The 10,399-nt window shown below is 47.7% G+C and overlaps 1 pseudogene; it reads right to left on the reverse strand.

The window, feature by feature from the left end:
- Positions 1-1,583, reverse strand: part of LOC102849052 — a 23,985-nt pseudogene extending 22,402 nt beyond the window's left edge.
- Between the last annotated feature and the right edge of the window lie 8,816 nt (positions 1,584-10,399).

Genomic DNA, 10,399 nt, shown 5'->3' on the forward strand with positions numbered 1-10,399 from the left:
GTTCGAATCCACCAGATGCTCTGCCGGGGAAGGAGGGGCAATCTCCTCCTGTACCAGTCAGATCTGATTTGACGGTACACGCACACAAAAATAATAAAATTTTAAAAAAAAGTTATAAAATAAAAAAAAAAATAAAAAAACCAAAACCTGCTGGTACACAACAATAACAATCACTAAATGATTGGTGTGGAAGCTGTTAAATTGGTGTGTGTTTTACTGTATAGACTCTCAACAACAAAATAAATAAAATGAAAAGAAAAGAACAAGGACATTCAGTGAGTGAGGGTCAGGCATGTTAGAAATGGGCAGGGCAGTCCTGCACAATGAGCTTCCCGTCATTCCGCAGGACTCCTGAATTACTCCTAGGACTCTGCAATGAAAGTGCAAGGTATAGAAAGCACCCTGGCCTTTAGTTTTAGGTTCCAAGTAGCCCCAATAACTGAGTGCATTTGTGGTTTGAGTCTGCCACAGGAGAATGATGAGACAGTTTCCATAGAGATTTACAGCCTGTGAAACCCTACTGGGCAGTTCTGCCCTGTCCTGGAGGGTGCCTAGGCGTTGGAATTGACTCAGCAGCAGAGGGCATTGGACAGGTTCTGGGTTTCTGGGAATTGGACTCTACCAAGCATCCATCAGACAAGAGGAAAGAGCTGGATGACTAACCTTCACATGCCCTGATGTAATCTGGCATGGCCATATGGTGAGGTCTGGGGATTCAATGCTGCCTGGACCTCATGAGGAATGATGTACAATGGCCCTGTGGTGGGCTTGATCAAAGCCTTGAGTCCTAAGACCCAAGCTGGTAAGCTCTCTAATTGATAAGAATGAGAATTGCTCTTGGGTGGGTATGGAAGCTCCGTGATAAGATCCCCTCTTAGACCTTGCCCTATGTATATCTTTATCTCTCTTTTTATGATATAGAAAACTATGGGGTTCTCAATGGCAGCTTTTTTCAGAAGGAGATCACAGACCTTTCATTTAGGTGTCTTTGGGGTGGACTCAAACTCCAATCTTTTGGTTGACACCCAACTAACCATTTTGACACCCAGAGTGTAACTCTCACACAGACTGTCTCACTGTGCTGTGGTTGGTTCGGACCCACATTCTGAGGCCGTAGCTGGCAACAGGAGACGGATCATCTTTCTCCTGTAGAACTGCTGGTGGATTTGACCCAGAGACAAGAGGCCTTTGGGTTAGCAGTGCAATTTGCTACGGGCTGCACCACCAGAGCTCCCTGGAGTACAGCCATCAAGATGTAATTAAACAGCTCTCAGTTTCAACTAACTCTGAATTCTTAGATACTCCACACCCTCATTCTTGTCTGCTTACACGAGAACTGAAAATCTTAAACCCACACTTTTGGATAAGCTTTTCTGTAAAATCACTGTGTAGTAGGGCCTCTATGGAAAAAAAAAAAAGAAATTCAAATTCAGGTTTTCTTCATCAGCCTTTATTGGTATCAACTTGTGTTCACTTTGAAGGCAACCGGGAACTTAAGGGAATTTGTTTTCTGACCTGATATTTCAGGAGTTGGAGCTCACTTTCGCTTCACGTTTTTCTGGCGAGACCAGAACCTCATCCATCCTATGATGTAGAACAACTTAACCTATTCGAACTGGCCGGAGAAAAGCTTCCTGCAGAGATTTCCAATTCTAAGGAATTCTGGTAAAATTTCTTTGGGGAAAATACCCACTCACTTTAGTTGGCATATCCCAAAGATATAGGAATCAGTAACTAATCTACAATTTCCTTAAAATGTATAAGGGTTTCAAGATTGCTCTTGTTCTGATATCCTTCACACTGTTGTCTTGGAATAAAACAGTGCCTCTTAAATGTGAGTTTCCATAATCCATAACTCCGAAGTTCCTAGGGGATTTTCACTGGCCCAGCTTCAGGAAGAATTTTCTTTGGTGGGATCCAAGACTTTAGAGACCAAACATTTCCTTAAGACTTTCCTGTGCTTTTTTCCTTCCATCTCCTCTCTCCCAAAAGTGTACAAAAAAGCTAGTTCTTCCGATGAGTGCAGGCCACCAGGAGTGCCTCATGAGCCCAAGGTACGGGCAGGCGATGAGAACCATAGCCAAGATTCTTTCATGGTATCCTGACTTTGGGTATGTTGACCCTTTGCCTTATGCAATAATTAACTGTTCTTGAAACTTCCTAAAAGGAGTCATTGTGACATGCTTGTTAAATGCTTGGTTGCTAACCAGAAGGTGGGCAGTTCAAGTCCATGAGGAAAAAGATGTGGCTGCTTCCATAAAGATTTACAGCCATGGAGACCATGATGGAGGGTTCCTATTGTGCCACTGTGAATTGGACTGGACAATGATGGTGGTTTCTTCTTTGTGTTTACTGAAGAAGTGCTTTTGTGTGTGGTGTGTATGCATATTTCAGAAATCAACTCTGGAGCTCTGGTGGCTTCTTGTTGTTCTGTGCCATTAAGTTTTATGCACCACATAGCGACCCTGTGTATAAGAACTCTGAGCCCTGCCCTGTCCTGTATCAGTGTCACTATCTCTGACACATCTATCCCTCTTACACCAGTTATTGTGTCAATCCATCTCATCCAGGGTTTTCCTCTCCTGCACTGTCTATCTGAGCCTTTCAAGCATGATGTCCTTCTCTAAGGACTGGCCCATCCTGACCACATGCCCAAGGTATGTGTGACGGATCTTCAAAATCCTTGCCTCCAAGGAGCAGCCTGGTTTCACCCTTTCCAGGATAGACAAACTTGACAGTCCATGATATGTTCAAGACTCTTTTCCAGCACCACAACTCAAAGGCAATGATTGTCATTGTCTAACTCTCTGATACATAGGAAGTAATTGCAAAGATCATGCCCTGGGAGCTCTGGTGGCCTAGTGGCGGGAAGCTGCACTTCAATCTAAGAAGTTTGCAGTTCAAATCCACCAGATGCTCTGCTGGAGAAGGAGGGACAATCTCCTCCTGTACCAGTCAGATCCAATTTGACTGTACACACACAAAAAATAATAAAATAAATAAAAAAAGATCATGACCTGAATCAGATACAACTTAGTTTTTGGTGGTGTTAGTGGTAAGGAATTGCATTGCCAACTCAAAGGTAAGTGGTTCAAATCCACCAGCCACTCCTCAGGAGAAAGAGAGAATCTCCTCCTGTGTGATTTACTGCCTCTGAAAACCCATAGGGCATCAGCTATGGGTCGGTTTCAACTCCATGCTACACAACAACGAATCATCAAATAGAAATGATCGTTAAAAAGCTTAATGAAACAAAGCCTAAAGACAGCCAAGTGCACCTAAGCGATCAGACCCTGGCACGTCTGGTGGTGGTTTGGAAGAGTTGTTTCTGCTGCCTCTCCCTACAGCTTGTTAAAACCTGAGCTGGGCGCGCTGGGTTAGCGGTTTGGGGATAGATTGCGTGGAGCCCTTATTAGGAGACAGCCCTGGCCTGTTACACCGAGGGGGAGTGCCAGGCACTGATGCTGCCACTGGCCAATCTTTCTGTTTTAAATCCACGGCTTAGTGGGAAACTCTAAGCCCCACTTCCACCTTTGCACCACTTACAAAGTTGCTAATAGCTTTGCCCATAATTTCAGAAGTCTTGTCTGAACTAGACTTTTCGCTGTTCCTTCAGGGTAAGAATCTTGTCTCCACTCTGCCTGGCGTCCTAACCCCCTTCTCCACCCCACTGATCTCCGGTTCGGGAGCGTTTAGTGTGAAGTAGCACTGCTCTGGTGCCCTGGGCCATGCCGAAAGAGCTCCTAAAACTTGTCACCAGTTTTCCCCAATTCTCTTCACTCCCTGCACCCCATGGTCAATGAGTTCGGAATATAGACCCCAGAAGAGGGTCAAGCAGCCAAGACGCGAGAGCCTCACTGTTCTCTGAGCCTGCGGCTCTCATTCCCTGGGCTCTGATTCCAGCCCCAGGGAGGCGGCTTTTAGGACACACGGCGAGGGCGCCCCGTTCCAGGGGCTGCTCTGCAGGGTGGGGCTGCCCCGCGGCCGCTCCCTCTCGGCGCCGGCCCCTTCCCCAAAGAGGACACCCCAGCTTCCGCCCGGCCGGCTCCCACCCTCGCACGGCGCCGCCTCCCGCGCCCGCCCGCCTGCCCGCCCGCGCCGGAGCCTCCCAGGCAGCCAGCGAGCGAGCGCGGGGAGCGCTCTGGGATGGGACTTGGAGACGCCGGTGCAGGAGACAGCGGCGAGGCAGCGGCGGCGACTCGGGTGCCTTCCTCCGCGCTCGCGAGCCATCCTCAGGCGAGAGCCGCGGCTCCCGGAGCAGCGAGGAGGCCAGCGGAAAAGCCAGGGGTGGCTGTGCCCCCGGAGCGAGGCTTCCCGGGTGTGGGCGCCAGCGGCTGCAGGTGAGCGCGGCGCACCTTCCCCGGGGTTCTGCACGCCTGGGTGCCGCGAGGACCGACACGCGGACCGCGTCGGGGGTTCCCGGACGCACGCGGCGTGGTGTCCTCAGGCCTGCGCCCCAGCGGGCGCCCTCGACCCTGTGGCTCCATGCACCCTTTTTTTGCCCTCCCGCCCCGGGCCAGTCCTGCCAGGGTACGTGGCGGAGGGATGACGGCGCTGGCCGGGTCTTCTGAGGGGAGAGGTCGGGTCACCCCGGCTGGCGACCCGGGCGCGCGCTCTGCGCAGGGCGCATGACTTGGAGTTTGGCTGTGCCGGGGAGTGCCCCGTGGGGGCGCTGTGCCCCGCTGCTGGGGCCCCCAGGCCGATCCGCTCGGATCGAGGGACCCCGAGACTTGTTGAGCGGGGATCCTGTGTTATTCTTTTCGATTGGCTAGCCTTTTTAACCTTTGGCACGGTATTTAATGCCCTGCGTCTTCAAGATTCTGCTCTGGAGCCTAAAGCTAAAAGCTCCAGCCTCCCTATGTTGTGGGAGGAGAGAGAGGGAAGGGGAGGCATTTTGTGGTAGCTCTTAGAAATTGGAGATGTGGAGGACAATTTTGGGAAAGAACAGAAACCTAGAGCCTCTCTTGTCCCCTGGACTGGGCGCAGCGCGGGAAGGTACTCCTCAGGGACCTACAACACGGTTAATTGAAACCCACGAACCAAACCTCTCAGATGGTCACAAATCAGAGCGCAGCTGTCAAGATGCAGTCAAGTGGTGTAGGTGAATGGCCGGCCTGGATGGGAGGTTTACGGAGTTTACAGAATTGGTGATTTGGGCTACTTACCCAGCTATTCTGTGCCACGATTTCCTCATCTTTATGATGGCGATGATAATATTGCAGGGTGCTTGTGAGGATTCAATGAGATACTACGAGTCCCGTCCTTAGAACAGTTCTAGGTTAAGGAAACATGGTGAGCTTCGCCGTCTTTCAGAAACAGCAAGAAATTAACCTCCTCCCTAACTGAGGAAGACAGGCTCTTTTTGAAGGTGTGCTGTTGTTACTTGCTGACTAGTTAGAACCTACTCATGGCTCACCTGCTAGTGGGTTTTCAGAGGCTGCAAATTGCCCAGGAGGAGACTATGCCTCTGTCTTCCTCCCAGCGGCCTTTGGGTTGGCAGTGCGACTCCTTACTAGCCTGCTGAGTGTGTGGAGGTGACACGTATCCCATGTGTATTCCTTCAGAGGTTTCTGTTCAGGTGTCTCTGCACGTTCTCTGGTGACAAACTCAGACCCTCCCAAGATACCATGATGAGTTTATGGCCTTGCATTTCCTTAAAGCCTGGTTCCTTAGAAACCTTTACTAAGAATGCAGATTCTTAAAGCTCTTAAACTTAGATTTCTTCACTCCCATGCTTTAAAAAAATTATATGTGTTGAGGAACAAAAGAGTTTGCAAATTGGATATCAAAGAGAACATAAAGTTGCTTCCACACCCACTTTCATCCCCATATACTGAGTCAGTCTCCTGCCCTCACATTACCAGGCAGACTGCCCTTTTCTAGAAATCAGGGCTCTGGGACTCCTTGTTTCCAGGACCCTCAGAGGTCCCAGTTCACTTCTTAGAGACATCTTAGTCAAATCCATATCTGAAATATGCCTAGACCATGGTCAAACCTGAAGCTTTTATCAGCCAATACCACATGTTTCTGTTCAACAAAATGTCACTGAGGCAAAGGCCTGTGATTTTAAGGAAAGAGAAGACAATGGTGACTCCTTGAAAGGTAGAAAAGGAGTAAGAGAATTGTAGGAGGTCATGAGAAGAAACTCCCCAGTTTGCCAAAAACAAGTGGTTAGATTAGGAAACGAGGAGGCAGAAAGGAGGAGGCATGGGCCCAGGTCAGGAAGAGCAGGTTGAAGAGGCTAGGATGAATGTTTGTGCTGTTCTGTGGTGGGTTGTTGTTGTTGTTGTTGTGGGCCATTGAGTTGGAACTGACTCATAGCTGACCCTTCAGTTTTTCAGAGGCAGTAAATTGTATAGGAGGAGATTGCTGAGTCTTGTCCCATGGAGCAGCTGGTGGATTTGAACCGTGTGCTTTTGGGATTGCAGCACAGCTTCTTAGCACTAGGTGGTGTATAAAGCAGAGCAGGCAGAGAGGGAACAGATGCTGTGATTTAGTGATGAGTGGTCCTGGTTTAAGACCAGTAAAATTGACAGGAGAGTTTCTGAGGTTATTCCCGAGACTCACTTCGATGTGGTTCGTGGCACATGTAGGAGAAGCTCTTCCAGGATTCTAACCAAGCCCACGAAGACGTCCCTGTCAAAGGTGCATGTGGGAATCACTCAAGAAGATCAAAGGGACTAGGAGATGAAGCGCCACGAGAGAGTGGAGCGTGTCGTTACCGTTGCTAATAAACAGTGCCCAGGAGCACCTTCCAAGGTCCAAGTTGCCACTTGGGCAAGCTCTGGCCTGTGAAGTCATCTCTGAACCATGTGGCTCGGCAGACAGCCACCAGTGCCGTACTCAGCAGGACAGTGAAGGGGCTTAGAGAGAATGGCCGGCGGGGCTCGAGTCCAGAGACCTCAGCTGCTGTCAGTAATTAGTAGTGATGATGATGATGATGATGATGATGGCTATGATGAGAGGCAGGGCAGCCTACATGCACTGGCTTTGGCATCTGCAGGAATTGGATTCTAGTTCCAGCTCTGTTACTCACTCATCACTTAAAAAAATTTGGAAAAGTTACTTAGACTCTTGGGCCCTCAGTTTTTTTTTTCCTTTGAAAGTAGGGGGACAGAGCTAACGGGGACGGTGAAATTAGGTAACACTCATGAAGCTTAGCACAGTATGTTGTTGTTGTTGGTTGCCTTCAAGTCGAGCACGACTCATAGTGACCCTATGAACAAAAAGCCTGAAGCCCCTCTGTAACTATCAACATTTATCAAAGTTCATAGTTTCTGGAGGCAAGTTATTTTGCAAGTGGATGCCACTCCAGCTTCCAATAGTACAGTATAAGTGTCCAGTATTTATTAGCTATGTTTGTGATTATTACATCCTGAGCCTTGGTTACATTATCTTGTAAATAAACATGATACTATCTATTCTAAAGGATTGTTGTGAGGGTTAAATGAGATAATGAACATAGAGTAAATGCTCAGACTTGATTGGTTGAAATGAATGATATTTTCAAAGAAATATCTGCATCTGAAATTAAGGGTTGAGTAGGTGGCCGACAGACATTGTTGACAAGTTGGTTTTTTTCTAATAGTACTGTCCTTTGATAATAAGAGGGGGCGTTTATGAGAAGCCCCAAATGGGCCTTACTGGGCAAACATTAAGATGTTGTTAATGTTGCGTGTCTCTTGAAGGTTCTGAGAGAACTTTTCTCTTGGCGTTTCCAACTTCAACACTCTTGGCACCAGTAGCCAGGAAATAAAAAAACTTATTGTGATGGGAAAGTCTGCGGTTAGGGACCTCTCTAAAGTACTCAAGAGCAACGGTGTCTCTCTGGAGACTAAGGTGCGCCTGATACAGGCCATGGTTTTTGCGATCACTTGTTATGCATCAGAGAGTTGGATAATGACTAGGGAGGAGAGAAGGAGAATTGACGCCTTTGAGCTGTGGTGCTGGAGAAGAGTATTGAATGTACCATGGACTGCCAAGAAAACAAATAGATTCATCCTAGAGAGGGTTAAACCAGGCTGCTCCTTGGAGGCAAGGATTCTGAGGCTTCGCCTGACATACTTTGAACATGTTGTAAGGAGAGACAGGTCTTTGGAGAGGGACATCATGCTGGGCAGAGTGGAGGGACAGCGCAGGAGGGGAAGACCCTCTATGAGGTGGATTGATTCAGTGACTGGGGTAATCGGGATGGGTGTGTCGGAGGCAATGAGGTTGGCACAGGATAGAACAGGGTTTAGGGCTGTTGTACATAGGGTCTCAATGAGTCGCAAACGACTTGATGGCACATAACAACAACAACAACAACAACAACAACCACCATCTGCCCGCGTTCCTTGGCTTGTTGTCTGTCCTCTTCTGTCTTCAAACCACTTCTGGTTCTTGCTTCTGTCTGCCTGTTTGGGGGGCTCCTGTCATTCCATTGGACCTCCTTTACCTGGGCAGTCCAGGATAATCTCCCTCTTTTAAGGTTGGCTGATTAACAATCTTAAGTCTATCTGCAACGTTAATTCTCCTCTACCTTATTAGTTAACATAGTCTCAGGGTCCAGGGATTAGAATTTGGACACCTTTGGGAAAGTGTTAGTCTACCTAATACAACACCTGAGAGGTTGTTTCAAATCACCTGTGGAACCTTGTTTTCATTGCTCATCCACTTCCGGGATGTACACATGGCCCACTTAAGGGAGACCACCTGGAGAACTCCCCAAAATCTCAACGGCATCTTCCACTTGTCTCTCAATCCTTACACCTGTGGTAGGAGCTGAGAGCAGCGGTGCTGGGCCTGGTCCCACACACTTCATTTGTTAAGCGCATTTTTAATGAAGGTGCGTATAAGAAGATGGCAAATAGAGTTCAGTTCATAGATTTTTACAGCTAGAATACTCTCATGTAGCTACTTCCCAGATTGGTGCCCCTGAAGTACCACTTGTATCCCAACTACCCCCAACAGGAACTACTACATGAAAAGCAAAATGTGTGTGTGTGTGTGTGTGTGTGTGTGTGTGTGTCATAACTGTGGGTTATGACATCCAGTGGGTTTTTAGAAGCTGTGACTGACACAGGAGGAAATTGGTTACCCTTCTAGCAGCTGGTGTATTTGGAACCTCTCCTTACCCATGGCACAACTCCATATCCATGAGACCACCAGATATATTTGTTGTTAGGTGCTGTCGAGTTGACTACGACTCATAGTGACCCTATGAACAAAAGATCTGAACCCTGTTGTATCCTGTGCCATCTTCACACTTCCTGACATAAAGAGCCCATTGAAGCAGTCACCATGTCAGTCCACCTGGTCGAGGGTCTTCCCCTTCTCTGATGCCCCTCCACCCTTCCCAGCATAATATCTTTTTCCAATAGCTCCTGCTAGCAACGTGCCCAAAGTATGTGAGGTGAGGCTTCATCATCCTTGCCTCCAAAGAGCACTCTGGCTGCACTCTCTCTAAGACATCTGTTCTCTTGGCTATCCATGGGATGTTCAGTGCTCTTCTCCAACACCACAGCTTGAAAGCATCAATTCTTCTGTCATCCTTATCCATTATCCAGCTTACAGATGCATAGCAAGTGATCAGAAAGACTATGGCCTGAATCAGACACACATTAGTCCTAACACTGACATCATTACTCCTCAATAGTTTGGAGAGGTCCCTAACCGCAGATTTTCCCAGTGAAATGTGTCTCCTTATTTCCTGACTGCTGGTACCAAAGGTGTTAATTGTGGATCCAAGCATGATGAAGCTGTTGACAGATTCAATCTCCTCTCCATCCATCATGACACTGCCTATCAGTCCAGTGTTAATCCTTGTTTTCTTGACATTGAGAAGCAATTCATATTGAAGGCTGCATTCCTTGATCTTCTGCTACAAGTGCTTAAAGTCATTCTTACTTTCAGCAAGCAAGGTTGTATCATCTGCATAACGCAGGTTATTGATAAGCCTCCCTCCAATCCTGATGCTACACTCCTCCTCATAAAGTCCAGCTTCTTGGATAGTTTGCCCAGCATACAGATGGACTAGATATGGAGAGAGAATACAGCTCTGGCACACTCCCATCCCAATGCCAAACCAAGCAGCGCTCCCCTCCTCCATTCGCACAACAGCCTCTTCATCTAGGTATAGGTTCTGCATAAGCACAACCAAGTGCTCTGGGATTCTCATTCTTCTCAGTGTCACCCACATCTTGTTATGATCCACACAGTCAGATACCTTTGCGTGATCAATACAGCACATATGTCTGTTCTTCTGATAGTTCTTATTTTCAGCCAGGATCTGTCTGACATCAACAATGATATCCTTGGTGCCACAGCCTCTTCTAAATTCTGCTTGAACTTCTGGCCATTCCCTATCTATGTATTGTTCTAGCCATTTTTTTTGTCTCATAATAAGTTTTTTTTAAAA

The sequence above is a fragment of the Elephantulus edwardii genome, unplaced genomic scaffold (genome assembly GCF_000299155.1).
Source record: "Elephantulus edwardii isolate Elephantulus edwardi_28Jun2011 unplaced genomic scaffold, EleEdw1.0 scaffold00282, whole genome shotgun sequence".
NCBI lineage: Eukaryota > Metazoa > Chordata > Mammalia > Macroscelidea > Macroscelididae > Elephantulus > Elephantulus edwardii.